This window comes from Myotis myotis, unplaced genomic scaffold (assembly GCF_014108235.1).
Source record: "Myotis myotis isolate mMyoMyo1 unplaced genomic scaffold, mMyoMyo1.p scaffold_m19_p_2, whole genome shotgun sequence".
NCBI classification, from domain to species: Eukaryota; Metazoa; Chordata; class Mammalia; order Chiroptera; family Vespertilionidae; genus Myotis; species Myotis myotis.
This window is the reverse complement of record NW_023416324.1, coordinates 89,689,951-89,707,644: the sequence shown is the minus strand read 5'-3', so window position 1 is coordinate 89,707,644 and position 17,694 is coordinate 89,689,951. Positions and strand designations below refer to the sequence as shown.

The window sequence follows — 17,694 nt, the reverse complement described above, 5'->3', positions numbered from 1 at the left end:
GACATTGTGCCTCATGAACCTGGGACCCATTCTCTCCTAGTGCAGTGGTAGGCAAACTCATTAGTCAACAGAGCCAAGTATCAACAGTACAACGATTGAAATTTCTTGTGAGAGACAAATTTTTTAAACTTAAACTATATAGGTAGGTACCTTTTATTAACCTAATTAGGCTACTCCTAAGGCTTAGGAAGAGCCACACTCAAGGGGCCAAAGAGCCGCATGTGGCTCGCGAGCTGCAGTTTGCCGACCACAGTTAGTGAGTCCTCCCACTGGTTCAGCCTTCCTCAGCTCTCACTGCTGCGTCTGATTTTTCTGTCAGGCTCTGGGTGGGCTCCTCACCTTACCACGATGGGCTCCAAGTCTGACTTAGTGGCTTTCAACTCAGCATTTTGCCACGTGAGAAACTAGGTAGGGTTGAGAGTGTTAACTAGACCTACTCTCTGTCCAACCATCTCACCTGCCATGCTGGATCACCCATGCTGGCACATGTGCCCCCATAGCACTTTCCTCCCGTCTGTCAAATGGTGCAGAGGGAAAGCAGGCCCCACCCTCTGAGCACTCCCATTTCTCCGTGGTCCATCTGTCCCCAGAGGTGTGCAAGTTAAACAACAGGCTCTCCAGGGATTTTACGTATTTACAAACATTCCGACCAGATCCAATTTCCAGCTGCCAACTATGTAACAATCAGCCTATAAATTCCTGAAATTTTAATAATCAGCCCTCAAGAATTGGTAAATTACAAGCCAGCTTCAGCACACGTGGACACTCTGACACTCAACCCTCTCCAGCATAAAGAGAGAAAATTGCAACAAACTTCCAACCAGCTACCTCTCCCGCCTCTTTCTCACTATTTTTTCTCTCATCATCTCCCAGTTTAAGAAGGGATGGATCTTCCCTCTTTCCTCTACCCAGAGCAGTAGGCCACAGAGCCAAGGCAGGCCCTTCTCTGTACTATGGAAAGACCTCTAACATCTGAGCCCCCAGGCTTGGTCCTTAAAGATGCTAAATAGGAGCTGAAAGTATCAGAAAATGCTCTCCTTACCAACGCTTATTGTCAGGCTGTAAAAATCAGCTTTGAATGTCAGAGCTGAACATTCCTTTATTCATACTGGGCCATTTCTATTGCTCTGTCTTCAAGCTCACTGACTCTTTCCTCTATCACCTCCATCGAGACCATTCAGTTTTTAAAATGTTGGTTACCATATTTTTCATTCTAAAATTCCCATTCGATTCTCTCTTCTACTTAGTATTTTTTGTATTTGCTGAGACTTTCTATTTCCCACTGACTTGGAGAGGAGTTGCCTTTACTTCTTGGAACATTCTTATAATTTCTGCCTTCAAGTCTTTGTCAGATGATCCCAACATCCACGATGTCTTGGTTTTGGCCTCTGTTGGTTCCTTCTCCTGCCAGTTAAACTGCTCCTGGTTCTTTGTACACTAACTAATGCTGGGTTATTTCCTGGATATTTTGGATATTATGTTCTAAGACACTATGTTTTCTTTGTTCTGTTAATTCTCACCTGAGGATTTTTTTTTTTTTTTGAGAATGCAAATGTAAACTCGCTGCCGACTTAGAGGCCCTTCAGATGCTGGCCCTCTTCCCCAGTCCACTTGCTGTTATTTACCGTTCAGAGTCCTCACATAGCAGCCCACACATTCTGTCCCGGTTTTATACCTGACCCAGTAGGAGAGGGAGGGTGGAGTGTGTTTAATTCATGTTATTCAGAACCAGACCCCCCACAGTGTAATCAAAGCGATCTTTCCAAAGCACAAAACTGGCTTGTCACCCCTCTGTTTAAAACTCTTTAAAGCCCACCCCACCCCCCACCTTGTCCCCTGATAGTCTGGCCTCCCTTCTTTTCTCCAGCTTCCAGCCATCCCCACCTTTCACTTTGCTCCGAAGCAACACTGAGCCTCTTGCAGCTCCTGGAGCCATAACGCTCTCCTGACCCCGGGGCCTTTGCACATGCTGCTCCCTTACCCTAAATTCGTGTCTCCCTCTTTCCCACACATCTTAGTTGAGATGCTGCTTTTTCTGGGCCACTGCTCTTTATCCACAGAATGGACTCACTTCTCTGCAATGAGCTCCCACTGCCTCCTAGCACAGCAGGTTATCACTCTGCGTTGTAGCTGACTGTCCGCCTGTCCTCCACCGTCTGCCCCACAAGACTGTGAGCACCTTGCAGGCAGGCAGTGTTTTCTCCAGTTGCTAACAGAGGGTGTGGAACATAGTAACTTCCAATCATTATCCGCAGAATTGAATTGTGTCAGTACCAACAGTGGCCCTGGGAAGTGGATTCCTAACCCTAAGTCGTTACCCCCTTGGTCGAGGCCCCTGGTAACACCCTGACATTTGGTTCTCTGTCAACAATATGCTCCACCCTGGTCCCTGGTTTGCACCTCTCCAGACTGACGCTGTCGTCTGGACCCCCAGATAGTCAGCCTGTCTTTAGACTCCCGTGACTGAGTGCTGCTTCCTCAGGTGCCTGCCCCTTGACCTCAGTCAATATCTGTGGAACTAAATTGCATCAGTATCCACAGTGTCCCCAGAAGTAGATTTCCTCCCCTGAGCCTCTCTGCCTTCATTGTCCGCACCCCCGACAACCACAAGATACTGTTCACATGGACCTCAAGCTCCTGTTTCACTTTACCACTCACCCCGTCTATGTGCCCTGGACCAAGCTGTGTCATATGAGGTCAGCCACATATGAAATTTAAAATTATCTAGTAGCCACTTTTAAAAAGAAGAAAAAAACAGGTGAAATTAATTTTAATAGTATAATTTATTTAACACAATATATAAAACATTTTATCATTTCAACATGTAATCAATATTTTTAAAAATTATCAGGGAAGTATTTTACATTCTGGTTTCCATACGAAGTCTTCAAAATCTCGTCTGTATTTTACACTTACAGCGTGTCTCAGTGTGGACAAGCCTCATGTCGAGTGCCAAACGGCCACACGTGACCAGTGGACACCATCCTGGATGGCACAGGACTGGAGATGGGGTATTAATATTGACAGGAGTAGCTGATGGTTATCAGGCATCCACCACATGCCCAGCACTCTTCTGAGCCTCTATGACTCTTCGTGCATTATTAAACTTAATCCTCACAGCAAGTCCATAAAAGAGGGGCTGTTTTAACTCTCCGTTACAAATGAATCTAACAGATTAAGCACTTGCCCAGAATAACCCACGCAGTTCAGTGGCAAAGCCAAGCCCAGGCAAGGCTGGTGTGTTTCCAGGCTCAGATGTTGGCCCACCCTCCATCTGCCTCCCAACCTATGCGACACTTTGTAAATATGAAACTTGCTGATGCCACACATTGATAACGCACATGAGGACAAAAAATGCTATGGATAATATGGCAACAAGTTTTGATGAGTAAATTCATGGTTTGAAAGTCATCAGAAAGGATTCCATATCCTTCCAGAAAATACCCTCCCCTGGGCCATGGCCAAAGAATGGTTCTGGGTTGAATCAAAGACAAGTCTGACAAAGGGTAGCATTTTTATGGTCTCAATCTTTGAAAGCTTCAGAAAGAATTAGTTTAGAGCAAGTTAGTTTTCAACAGATTTGACAGCATTTCAAATCAAGTTGGTTCCCTTCTTAGTCTCTTCCTTCAACAAACTCTGTTAGTCTCTGAGGCCCACGTTCTTAGCCTGGCACACAGTAGGGGGGTTTTAGCTGCTTTCTTACATGCTGTTTTCAAAGACTTCTCCACGATGAACGTGAGTGATTCCCTTCTCTTGCTCTTGCCAAGAGGGGCACCATCCTCACAATAGGAAAGTGAGATCTATCTGCTACCACCCTAATATAAGCCTAATATGCTAAGTGTCTGGTCATCTAGTCGGCCATTCAACCAATCAAAGCATAATATGCTAATGATATGCTAAGGCCACTTAACTGCTCGCTATGACGTGCATTGACCACCAGGGGGAAGACCGTCAACCAGTTAACCAGTTGCTATGACATGCACTGACCACAAGAGGGCAGATGCTCTGACTGGTAGGTTAGCTTGCTGCTGGGGTCCAGCCGATCAGGACTGAGTAAGACAAGCTGGACACGCCCTGGAGCCCTCCCATGGTCCCTCCCTGGCTGGACAAACTCCCACATCCCTCCCCGGTCCCAGTGGAGTCCCTTGGCCTGGCCTGTGCCCTCTCACAATCTGGGACCCCTTGGGGAATGTCAGAGAGCCGATTTCAAACCAATCCCTCAGGCCAGGCTGAGGGACCCCACTGGTGCATGAATTTGTGCACTGGGTCTCTAGTCCTATATAATAAAAGGCTAACATGCAAATCGACTGAACGGCAGAACAACTGGTCGCTATGATTCGCACTGACTACCAGGAGGGAGATGCTCAAAGCAGGAGCTTCCCCCTGGTGGTCAGTGCACTCCCACAGGGGGAGCACCACTCAGCCAGAAGCCCTGAGCTGGGCTCATGGCTGGCGAGCACAGCGGTGGTGGCAGGAGCCTCTCCTGCCTCCATGGCAGTTGGACATCCCCTGAGGGCGCAGGCTTGGCTGAGGGACCCCCCCCCCCCCCCGAGTGCATGAATTTCGTGTACTAGGCCTCTAGTATGGAATAAAGGTAACCCAGTAATAGTCCCAGGTAATTAAACTTTTGTCTGTACCATGACTTATCTTCTGGGAAATATCTACTCCTTTAACCTTCAGACTTCACACAGAAAATGTAAATTTTTTAAAAATTAGAATTAAGTTCTGTTTTAAGTTCTTTTTAAATGGCCCTTCCCAAAAGTTGTATACAGTATACAGTATACAGTATATGGCTTGCACATATGCCACATTGACCAGAACTCAATCACAGTGCCATCCAAGCTTCAAGGGAGGATGGGAAACGTAGTCTTTGTTCTGAGTGTCTTTGGCAGCAATGAGAATGTGCTGCTCAGATCTCTGAGTGAGGAAGTGTAATGTGAAATCCACCACCACATTTGCATTGAGATCATGCTTCCTGCAGGCTCCTTCCAGCCAGCCATGGCAGAGAGCATCAGGAATACTAAAGCGGCTTTGTTTCTAGGAGTCCGTGAGCCTTCATTGATGGGCAACATTTACTGGAGAACTGCATTAATTATCTGCTGCTATGTAGCAAATTACACCAGAATGTAGTGGGTAAACACAGTTTGGGTTGTTTCACAGTTTCTGTGGGGCGGGAATTCAGGTGCCCTTTATCTGGATTATCTGCTTCAAGAACGCTCATAAGGCTAAAGTTCAAGCATCGGCCAGGGCTGTGTTTCATCTGAGGCCTGCCAGGGAAGGATCTGCTTTCCAGCTCACCTGGTGGTTGGCATCAGGATTCAGCATCTTGTGGGCTGTTGACTAAGGGTCTCACTCTTTACTGGCTGTTGGCTGGAGGCTGCCCTCAGTCCCTTGTTACATGGGACCTTCCCATGGCAGTCGACTTCACCAAAATTAGCAAGAGAGTCCAGTGAGCTGGAAGTCTCAGTCCTTTATAACAACATCATGGAAGTGACATCCCATCACTTTTGCCATTTTTTATTCATTCGAAGCTAGTCACTAGGTCCTCCCACCCTCAAAGGGAAGGGATTACACAAGGGCATGGGTACCAGGAGGCAGAGTTCACAGGGGGTTATCTCTGAAATCTGCCTGTCACAGGGAGTGCTGAGAGCTTTGCAGAACTTTCCTTAGAACCACACAGGAGTTTAAGATCCTTTCTTCCTTCCTTCCTTCCTTCCTTCCTTCCTTCCTTCCTTCCTTCCTTCCTTCCTTCCTTCCTTCTCTCCTGCACTTGTGGTCAGACCTGCACCGGGGCCTGGTGGCCCAGCCAGTCCTCCTTAGCTTCCTCCCATCTTCGCTAACAGATGGTCCCCCTAATAAGATCCTTGCATGTTTAATTCCTTCTTAGCATCTGTTTCTCATAATACCCAGAGTAACACAGTGGTTGTGGGCCAGCTGAGAATCTGCTGAGGAAGAAGGGGACTAAGGATTCTGAGCAGTTTCTGCCCATATCCTTAATACAGTTTGGAAACTGCCTGCCTGTGATCTCAGCACATTTGATATTAAAGGTAAAATGCAACCTCCCCCCAAAAATGTAACTTAAATAACTGAAAAAACTTAGCTTTACCTCTGTCAGTATATGTGTGCTAGAGGCCCGGTGCACAAAATTTGTGCACAGGAGGGGTATCCCTCAGCCCGACCTGCACCCTCTCCCAATCCAGGACCCGACAGGCAGGGTCCTTAGGCCTGGCTGGCGATCAGGGCCTATCAGGGCTTTCCTTTCCCCAGCTGCCGGAAGCTGGCCCTGCCCCTACTGCTGCCACTGCTTGCCATCTGTGTGGCGCTGCTCCCCCTCCCCCACCACTGGTTGCCTCCCTCTGTGGATGACAGGTGTGGGGTGCAATCGCTTGGCTGGCCTGGGCCTCCCTCTGCAAGGCCATTGCTGGCCGGCCTGCACACATGCCACAGCATCTCTGGGTGGTGGCCTGGACCTCCCTCTGTGGGCGATCGGTTGCGGGGTCTTCAGATCAATCATCTCAAAGACGGAGGTCCCATCCACCCACCACAGTGCCGACAGCCAGGTGGCCTGGGCCTCCCTCTGTGGCTGCTGGCTGGGTGGCCTGGGCCTCCCTCTGTGGGGTGATCGATCACGCGGCTCCTCCAAAGAGAGAGGCCCTGCCCACGCGGCTGAGGCTCCACAATCACGGAGCCCCCTTCCACCATCAATTGCCCCACTGGCCAGTGGCCTGGGTCTCCCTCTGTGGGGCAATTGTGGGGCGATGGTGGGGCCCCCCTTAGCAATCACATTGCACCTGCCTTGGCTGGCCTGGCGCCAGTGTGTGTCATAATGTGGCCATCCAGAAGGGCATCCAGACAGTTGTTCTGCTGTTCAGTCGTTTGGTCAATTTGCATATTATGCTTTTATTATTATAGATTGAAAGTGTGTTATAGCCCTAGCTTATTTTCTTAGTGATTAGAGTGTGGGCTGGCAGACTGAAGTGTCTTGGGTTGGATTCCTGGTCAAGGACATGTACCTTGGCTACAGGTTCCCTAGCCTGTGTCAGGATGCATGTGGGAGGCAATTAATCAACGTGTCTCTCTCACACCAATGTTTCTCTTTCTCTCCCCCTCTTGCCTCCCTTCCACTCTTTCTCAAAAAAAGAAAAAATTCAATGGAAAAAATATCCTCAGGTGAGGCTAAATAAAGTGTGCTACAATAAACCTTTTTATAACTTATAATTTAAATTTCTAGAGATTATTACCCTAAGAATAAAACCAATATGAAATGATGATGAGGACTAATATTAAATCTAATATTTTATTGCATAATTTAAAGGCATGCTTTAGACCAAATACTTTTTATGTTGTAATTCTACTGAAGTCCTTAATTTTACACTCATTTTCCAAAATGATTGGTAAAATTCCCTAAAATTGCTAATATGGCAACTTTAGAGAATGGGAAGGAGATTTAAGAAACTCAGATAAGGGCTGAACACTTACTTTGGACAAAGGCAAGTCAGAAGGTATAATAAATTGCTCAGATGAATTCTTTTCCTCATTGTCTCAAATGAGAATAGTCCCTGTTTTTATTAATCATTCTTGTCTCTGATTTACATTGTTCTAATATAAAAATACCAATAAATACTCTATCTAAATACTTTCTCGCTCTTTTTTTTCTTCTTCTTTGTACCACACTGAGCTTGTAAATAGAGGGAAAATAGGGTATGTGATCTTAAGGTTTCCCAGGAAGCCCATGCTATGTAGTAAACAGAATCAGCCAGGAGGTGGCAGTAGTGACCAATGAGAAATCCTGATGCTCTGCCTCTATCAGCTTTCACTGCCCTGGGGATGCTTCCTGGATCTAATCTGATGCTTATGAAAGCTATTTCCTTCTTACAAAAACACCAGGCCCAAACAGAAACTAACCTCATCCTGCCGATAAAGAATGTTTGTGCCTCACACGTTGTCAAACTATCCCAGCTATAGCTAGAGCTTCAATAAACAGTTCCCAGCAGCAAGATGCAGCTGTGCATTTTAGGCAGCGGGAGCGGGCACACTGGCCTGCAGGGAAGCCCAGCATGTCAGGTGGGCCCTCAGGATGGTGGGAGGCTGCGAGACTGGTCTCGGCTCAGGAAGGCTGAGCACGCTGAAGGATTCTGCAGGACATAACTGTTCTGAGTCACTCAGACCAAGTGCTTTCCCATCAGCAACACCCAAGTGTCTTCCTCATGCAACACAGGTCCGATAGCGTCTCCTGCGAGGGGTTTAACTGAAATGGTATCATTGCTATCTTTGCAAGGGACTCTGGATGATTGGGGAAGCCACGTTAGGAGTTGAGACTTGTCCCCGTGGTCAGTGGGTGTCATTCGAAGGCTTTGAGCAGGAGATAAGGTAGCAATGGGAAGAAGACAGTAGGAAGGGCACAAGTTAAGTGGGTTTTTCTAGCCTTAGATATGTTCAGCATCCAGACATTTTTATTCTATTTCTAATACAGTAAAACCTCGATATAATGGACTAATTTGGCCGAGGGGGTGTCTGTTAAAGATGAAAGTCCATTATGTAATAAAGTAGGTTTTCTATGTGCGCACATTGAAAAACTGACAAATTGGTTAATTTACCTGTTTATTTACGCAGACATGTTTGTGTAATTAAAATCGAGAGTGTATGAGAAGTTTAATTTCACAGAAAAGTTTTCTACATGTATGACTGTAATTTTGCATTTATACTGAATAGGTCTAGTAAACGCGTGCACTCACCCGTCACCAGAGTAAACATGCACACGGCTGGGCCGAGGTTTAGCACACGTGGGAACGTTGGCCTGTGTGCATCCAAACTGCTGCAGAAGGTCACGCCACCCGACACCAGAACCAGTTACCACATAGGATGCGGTGTGATCATGAGCTAATCATTCCCTGAGCATTGTCTATGAGCTCTGACTCTTGGATTTAGATATGTAGACGATAGTTGTATATATGTAAAATGTATTTATGCAGGCGAAATTACTAAAGTTTTTCCAACATGTAGCCTATTCACAAAAATTCGTTTAAAATAAGTGAATTAATAACAAAAAAAAACCAACCTGTTAATTTAATTATAAGCTAATCTTGGTTAAAACCATTTTAAAATTGATGGGGTGTTAATCGTCACATGACATATGGACCGGGAATTTTGTCTGTTGAATCCGAAGTCCGTTAAATCGAGGTCCACAAAATGGAGGGTTTACTGTGCCATGCTTGGACGAGCCCCGAGGGAAATCCTGGCCATGTGCTCTGGGTTTCCTTTCTCTACGGCATCTTTGGAGGGGAAGCAGCCCCCATTTCCATATCGTCCCCAGGAAAACAAATGATGAGAGAATACTCTGGCCGGAGCTCAGAAGGACCTGGCCTGGGGGTTGGAAAAGCAGCGTAACTCCCACCGGTTTCCTCGGGCGCCACATGGGAAATAGCACGGGCTGCGGGGATTGGTGTGAGGCTAAAGGACTCACGCGCATGAGTCCTTAGGACAAAGCAGAGCTATATCAGCGCTCAATAAACAGCAGTTACCACAGAGGGAGACCTGACCTGAAAATGGTCACAAAATCGTTCAGCCAGCCCCGGGCTGGTCATACCCGCCAAGCTATACAGACCCGCGCCTGCGCACACGCAGAGTCCCTCTCCACCACCGAACACACCCACTGGGTCTGCCTGGGCACGCCTTCGCTTCAGCCAAGATGCCCTTGAGATTCACCCTTTCCATCCATGATCTGCTTCCAGAGAGCCCACCCGAGGTCCCGCCCCTCAGATGCTACCCCCTGGTATGACCCTGACTCTGGCCCCCTCCCAGCGCTTACCTCAACGGGCTTCTGCTTTCACTGTGGCCAGAGAAAAGTCACCTGCCGACTCGATAAGAGGAACTAGAAATATTTGCTTATATGGCATCAGGGACCTGGGGGCACAGCCAAGGCTATGACACAGGTTTGAACTACAGGGAAGGGAAGGTGTCCTGCCAAGGTCAGAAAGAAGGTGGGCACTCGCAGAGGCCACACAATGAAAAGCACGGCTTGTCAATGCCAATTTCACACCTACTCACCCCTGAGCAGGAGCCTGCACTGGCCCAGCTGTCTTTTGAGGAGAGTGGGTGTGGCACTTACCATTGCTTCAGGGCCTGGTGCTGGCTGTCTGGCTGGTGGCCCCTGAGAACTTGCACTCTTGGAGTTTAGCATTTGCCCAGATCTATTGCCAAACAAGGAAAGCAGACAATGGGTCACACTTCCATGTGGGAATTCCAAAGCTCTACAAAGCAGGTCCTACAGGAGGAGGGGGTTAGCTGCCAGGCCCAAAGTCCTCTGATGTAACTCGATTTGTTTAACAAAATCTGCACAGGCCCCAGCTTACAGTCAACCGACAGCTGCAAGTGTGGGTTTGAAGTTGGTTTGAAATGTGTTTTCCCATCGGAACAATGAGGTTTGGGGCGGTGCACTTGCAGGACTCCCTAAAAGCCAATCGAGCCCATGCAAGGCCTTGTGCAGAGACCAGGGGGCCAGGGCAAGCTGACAAGTCTGGGGGACCAAACCACGTTCAGAGTGGCAGAAGCAGTGATGCGAGGGCCAGGGGACAGAGAGCACTTGGCGGAAGATGCACAGATGCTGGGGGAGATCATGAGGATTTTGGAAGCCACTTTCAGACTTTGGACCTTACCCTGAGGGCAATGGGGCGTCATGGAAAGGTTTTAAGCAGAGGAGCCACTTCTCCCTCTTGAGGTATTGGGACACTGGGAGCAAACTCTGGCCCCCAACCTGGATCCCCAGAGGCTCCAGGCCAGCAGGGAGGAGAGGGCCTGTGGAAGGAAGAGCCTGGGTTCCCCGCCATGGTGGGCAGAGAGGGGGACCCTGAGGACCTTGGCTTCAGTGTTGGGGAGGGAGAGGAGCTGCTTGTTCGAAAGGCCCACAGGACACCAGATCCCAGATCGGGGAGCTGGGTGTAGGAGGGAGCAGTGTTTAATGCAGGTGCACACCAACTGGGGATTCTGCATCCTGCTTTCTTGGAAAGACAGCTTCCTGCCAGCCTAGAAGCTGCTCTCAGCCAGACATAATGGCTGCATGGCCCTGTAAAGAATGGTGCAAAGAGGAAACAAAGGTCTGTTTTGTGAGACATTTGCTATCTCTAAATGTGTGACAAAACCAAAGTCCATTGGCCTTTGAGCTAGACTAATATATTGATTTCTCTTTATGCCCAGATATGAACTGCATGAAACTTGAGGTGGGTGGGAAGTAATTTAAAGTTGAAATATTTTTTATGATATTAGTGTTTTTCTAAAAGCACCAATGGTAAAGTTAAAGGTTCTATTTAAACACATTAATAAATAAACCCATGGGACATGACCAAGGGAACTCAAGGACACTCATGTCCCTAGTGGCGAGTTCATCAATGCAGGAGCAAAGAGGCAAGGCTTTGAAGTGAAGTGCTTTTGTCAAAGCTACATTCACTTTGCACAGCTGAGCTCTTGTTCTCTGGATGGCACAATTTATGATGCAAGCATTTTGCTCTTATTTCATTATTATTATTATTTTGCTTTAGACAAATGCCAGGATTAACAAAAACTTACCAAAAAATATAACCAGAAATGTAGCCTTACAATATTGGAACTTCTCCACCCAAGAGCGAGAGAGTTGCATAGCTCAATTTAAAACCATTGGCAGGCTTCCATGAGATTTTGAAAATAGCTTAATGGCAAGATGGCTCACATGCTTCTCCAGGAATACATTAGAAACAGATTGATGACTATTGAAACATAAAACATGAATCCTACCGCATTTCATGGAATCTAAAACTTCACTATGTCAGACACACTGCTATTTCATGAAACACTAAATAAGTGTCATAATGCTTTCTTGGCACTTAGAATTTTTATCTTAAATGTATTAAAAGAGTTCTTTTAGACCTATTTGGACACAGAATTTTAAACCATATGTCACTCACTCTCCTGCACACACAGAAAGAAAATGTAGGCTAACAACTTGGTTAAGGTGTGACTAAAACTGCGTCACATCCAGAATTCACCTTTCGGGGGTTACTCTTGGATGTAAGACTTGGAAATCCATGTTTTTCCAGACACCATCGTCCTGTGAGTCACCAAGCACTTTCAGGAGAGCTCTGGTGAAGCCGTAGGGGCCACGTTTCTTTTAAAAGTGTTCCACAATGGTCTTCCCTGAGCTCTGATGCTCAGCCAGTGGCAATGACAACTATGACATGAGCTGTTTAGTTGACAGCGAGTGTAAGACACAGAGATTATAGATGGCTACGGCATGAGAAAATGTTCCTTCTAGAATCAACAAAATGGGTGCAATGGACTGAATGTTTGTGTTGCTCACAAAATTAATACCTTGAAACCCAACCCCCAGTATCAGGAAGTGGGGCCCTTGGGGTGATTAGGTCATGAGGATGGAGTGCTCATGAATGGGATTGCACCCTTATGAGGGGGCCCCAGGGAGCTCTCTCACCCACCTCCTGCCACGTGTGGACACAACAAGAAGTCTGAGACCACCCCCCCGAAAAGAGGGCCCTCACCTAACCCTGCTGGTGGTACCTTGACCTCACACTCCCAGCCTCCGACCTGTGAGAACTAAATTTCTGTTGTTCATAAGCCACCCAGTCTATGATACTTTGTTATTGTAGCCTAACTATGCATACAGTCACTCAGACTTCTGCTGTCTCCTGAATCCACTTCCTCCCTCCCAGATGTGTGTGTGTGTGTGTGTGTGTGTGTGTGTGTGTGTGTGTGTGTAGATTTTGAGGAAGGAGAAAAAACTGACATCTATAATAAAAGCTAGGAAAAAATGCATTTGAAGAAACCTGACAGTCTACGGCCATACCACCCTGAACGTGCCCGATCTCGTCTGAAAAAACATGACAAGCCCTTAATTTCATGATTGGGATTCTTGTTGCCTCGTCCCAGAAGGTCTGCAGCGTGTCCGCTGTGTGGTCAGCAGTGCAGTGTGGGAAGCGGGAAGCCAGACCAGGTGCAGTTAGGTAGCCTGGAGGCAGCGAGGACAGAGCAGCACTGGCTTGGGGGTCAGGCACAGCCAGGCTGGGGGGCTGGTTTTCTCTCAACTTGCCCAGCGCTGCTCATGTGACGGATCCTCTCTAAGCTCCAGGTTGCTCATCTGCAAAAGGGTGAGTATAGTACATGGCCCATAGGGTTCCATAGGAGCAAAGAAAGTAACCCATGTAAATGCCATTAATAAATGCCAAACACATTTGATCCCCTATTTATTCTCCTTAAATATACAGCCCAAGGACTGAAAGTAAACCAAAACCACCATCAGAAAAAAATAACAAAAACCACCGAAGCCTGTTTTTGTCTGTATTTCACAGAGACTTCTGAGTGGAGACAATTCCTCCTGAAAATCATGCTTTTCACCAACACATAAAAAAAATAACAGCTAATGAGTGGGTCATTTTCTTTTGCATTTTACCAAACAGTGATCTTTATTTTAAGAATAGGATGTTAGCATGACTCAAGTCTGAAGACAATCAAGCTCCGTTCTGTCCTCTGGTGTCCGTGGACAAAGTCAAAGAGACTTCTCTGGTGGCAAGTCCTGGCATGGGACCCGGTGAGCGATGATGTGGCCGATCCCAAGCCTGGCTCACTCAGAGTGGTTTCTCTCCCCTCCCTTTCCTTAGGCACACCCACTGCAGCCCTGTCCTGGCTGCACCCAGATAGAGGCCCCGCATGGGGCATGCACATGCAAACCTCTGCCTTCCAGGAAACCAGCAAACTTCTTCCCTGGGGTTGGTTCCAGTAAAAGGTGGGGCTCAACTGCCTGGGCAGGACGCCCACATGTAATCCCAGACTCAGCAGTGACTTTCTTTTCTGGTTTGGGGAGCTCAATTATTCACTTTGCCTTGGCTTTCCATCTTTATCATGAAAATAATAGTCTTACCTCTTCTATAAGTGTGTTCTGGAGACTAAAAATTTGGGAGATGTGGCTGTTTCGTATCCTAATGGGTGGGACACAGAAGGAATGCTAAATACCACGTTGGTGTTACTGTGGGTGAACCTCCAGCCTGACCACTCAGTAAAGCATGTTCCTAGGAGTCTGGTTCCCACCACTGCTCACAGCCATTATGTGTAGTGGATAATCCTTCTCATTCTCGCTCCCTCCTGATTTGGGTCTGTGCAGCTGTTTCCACTCTGCCTCTGGAAACAGCCCTCCTTTGCACTGGGCATCCAGCCTTCCCCACTCTAACCATAGCACCTCATCCTACCCCACTCCCATTGGGGAGCCCAGGCAAAGGCCTAGGACTTGGGCCTGGCCAGTTATGAGAGCCCATCTACCTTAGCCTGGGTTTCCCCAAAAGCAGAGTGTTACAGGCAGTAGTTTATTTGGGAAGAGGGTCCAGAGAAAGGGTGAGGGAAACAGGAGAGGTCAATACAAAGAGGTGTTATCAAATTGCCCACCAAGGCAGATGCCTGGAGAAAGACCTTGCTGGTGTATTTGGAATGCATCTCAGAGTCATCCGCCTGAGGGACGAGTGACAGGAGCATTTATGTGTTAGTCCCTGCCCCCACCCCATTGGCCCTGAGTTCCAAGTTGAGCATATTTGAGTGGTGGGAGAGGTCCTGCAGATGTCCCTCGCCAGGGTTCTGGAGAACTGCATTGGGAAGCTAGGGGCATCCCAAGTTGGGAGAAGGCACATGTGCAAACTAAAGAATCCTGACTGGTATGTGTGGATTTAGCACTAAGCAGGCCCGCAGAGTAAGGATCGGAAAGGAAGGGATCACACCCCTTGGAGAGGAACATTCTGCAAGTGACACAGTAAAGGAGCCCTTAAACTTATACTTGAAGACCAAGAGCTTAAGCCTCTGATGGTTGCAGTAACTTTTCTATGAACATATTTAGACAACCAGGAGCTCCCAAACCAAATCTTATTTTAGTAGATATATTTCTCTATTTTTTATAAAAATGAGGGAGTTATTTCTTACTCTTTAACAGCCATTTCAACATTTTATATGAAGTATGATCCAAAGAATACCATTTAATGAGATGATTTATGAAAAAAGTGTGCCAGTGTCAAATATTGATAAATAGTGTATGCTAGTACACTTCCTTGATTCTATCACTCATTTTTTTTTCTAGTTCTTTTAAATTTCTAAAATCGGAATTCATTTAATAATTAGTGTGCTATGTTTCCTTACTTCCTCTTATGGGCTGAATTATGTCCCTTTCTCTCAATTCATACTAGTATGTTGAAACCCTAATACTTCAGAGTGTGGCTACATTTGAAGATAAGGCCTTATTCAGTTAAGAGGAGACTGTTAGTGTGGGCCCTATATACAATCTCACTTGTGTCTTCAAAAGAAGATATTCAGGCACAAAGAGATGTGCATACAAAGGGAAGACCAGGTGAGGACACAGAGAGAAGGTGGCCGTCTTCAAGGCAAGGATGGAGGCCTCAGGAGAAACCAACCTGCTTGCAGCTTAACTTGCCTCCAGCCTCCAGAACTGTGAGAAAATAAACCTCTGCTGCTTAGCCTCCCAGCCTGTGGGGTTTTGTTATGACAGCCCTAGCAGACTAAGATATTTCCCATAAATCTGTTATTAACCAATGACACTCTGGGAAACATGATGTATCTCGGGAGCATCATGGTGCACATTACATACGGAATTTTCTGGGAAAGCCTGCAGCCTCTTTAACTCTAACCCCTGCTCCCACGCTCGGTCACCATCCAGAAACCCACTCTGAGCAGCACAGCACGGACACATCTGCAGAAAGCCTCAGGGAAACAAATTGCCCTCTGGTGCCTTTTGAGCAATGGATTCGAGTAGGAGGGGTGAAAATGCCATTTCTTGGAGGAGTAAAGCTCATTCACGCATGGTGCCATCAACAAGAACTTCTATAACTTGAAGGTCAAGAATAACAGAAAAGCTCATTTATACTATTCCATCAGGCACACATACATGGTGGAATATACAGGCAATCCCCCCTCACACATTTCCCAGATGCACAAATTTCAGTTACTCCATGGTAACGGGAGTTAAGTAACACCAGCCCCCAACAACACGGTTCCAAATTCAGTTACTACAGTACCTTAACTGTACATAATTCATCAAGTACAACTCTGCTGCTGCTCCCCAGGCCACAGGTCACTACATAAATTACAGACATGAGTCATAACCAGGGACCAGTCTTGTCACTTCCTTCAGAGTCCATGGGCGACTGGTCACTGTGCATCTGTTATCAGGTCACACACAGGCAGCAGAGCATGTCGCTGCATGGCCTCTTGTCTCCCGGTGATAAACCCCCGTGACATTTTACAGAAACGGATAATCAAAAGAGAGAAACAAAAAAAGTGATAAGGCTGGAAGTGGAAGTTTAATCAGACGTAAACAGAGTTGTAGAGTAATGCCCGCTGATGCTGCTGTTGTTCGAGAGATTCTACATACAGTCGATGGACTTAGTGAACTTATTGAAATAAGTGAGGAAAGTGGTTGTGACAAAAAGGATGAAGATGCTGCAAAAAACAGTCCTTATTAAAGGAACTCTTGGAGATATTTCATGGCACTGAAAGTGTAAAAAAAAATTGAATGTTGGAAGCTGACCCAGATTTAGAACAGGGTATGACAATTCACCAAGGCATAGAAGAGATGCTTGGTCCATACTATAAGCTTTATAATAAAAAATTACTGTTTAGAACTCTGGAAATTTTTCACAAAGAAATAAAACATTATTTCTCAGTATTTCTAAGGTTTTATAGTATGCTAAGTTAATATTCATTTTGCAATTTATAATTCTCCTTATATATTTATAACCAATGATAAGAGAGTTCTTAATATTTTGACAAAATTTTGAAATTCAGGAAAGAATCTTATTGATCATTGATCATTATTATTGAGATTGCTTTGCACAGTTTCAGCTTCACCAGTCCCACACTACCATGCAAAGCAAACATTACTTTGTAACACTATGATGTTAAAAAGAAAATTCCTGCTGTCCTACTCTTAATTATTTGACAAACATTTTTGAAGCTACCATGATTAAGTTATATAAGGGACCCAAATACCAAGGTTAAACATAGCTTAAGTAAGAAGGATGGCAAGTATCTATACTAATAAAAGGGTAATATGCTAATTAGACTGGATCTACCAGACATCTTCCGGACGTCTGACTTGCTTCCAGGCAAAGCCACAGTGGCGGGGACCAAGGCAGAGGCAGTTAGAGGCAATCAGGCCAGCAGGGGAGCAAGCAGTTAGGGGTGAGATCAGGCCAGCACAGGGGAGCAAGCAGTTAGGGGGGCAATCAGGCCAGCAGGGGAGGGCAGTTGGGGGCAATCAGGCTGGCAGGGGAGCAGTTAGGTGGCTATCAGGCCTGCAGGAGAACGGTTAGGGGGCAATCAGGCCAGCAGGCAGAGGCAGTTACGGGTGATCAGGCAGGCTGGCGGAGGTGGTTAGGGGTGATCAGGTAGGCAGGCAACCGGTTTGGAGCCAGGGGTCCTGGATTGTGAGAGGGATGTCCCAGATTGGAAAGGGTGCAGGCCAGGCTGAGGGACACCCCCCCCCCCCATGCACGAATTTTGTGCACCAGGCCTCTAGTGCATTAATAATGGTTAACGCTATTATTGACTGATTGCTTTCCATGTGCTGGGCACAGTGCTAAATGTTTTTCTTGCAGTGCATGGCCTCCAAATAACCTCAGCACAAGTGGACCTTTCCCAGGGCCACAGAGGAGTTCTGAT

The 17,694-nt window shown here is 46.6% G+C and overlaps 1 long non-coding RNA gene across 1 annotated transcript in view; it reads right to left on the bottom strand.

Moving 5' to 3' along the window:
• The window catches only part of LOC118677361, a 56,098-nt gene extending 39,902 nt beyond the window's left edge, over window positions 1-16,196 (bottom strand). The window contains exons 1-2 of the long non-coding RNA XR_004974383.1: window positions 16,050-16,196; window positions 10,109-10,190 (exon numbers count right to left, since the gene is read on the bottom strand). This is a non-coding gene — a long non-coding RNA (uncharacterized LOC118677361). The remainder of the gene's footprint in view (window positions 1-10,108; window positions 10,191-16,049) is intronic.
• Between the last annotated feature and the right edge of the window lie 1,498 nt (window positions 16,197-17,694).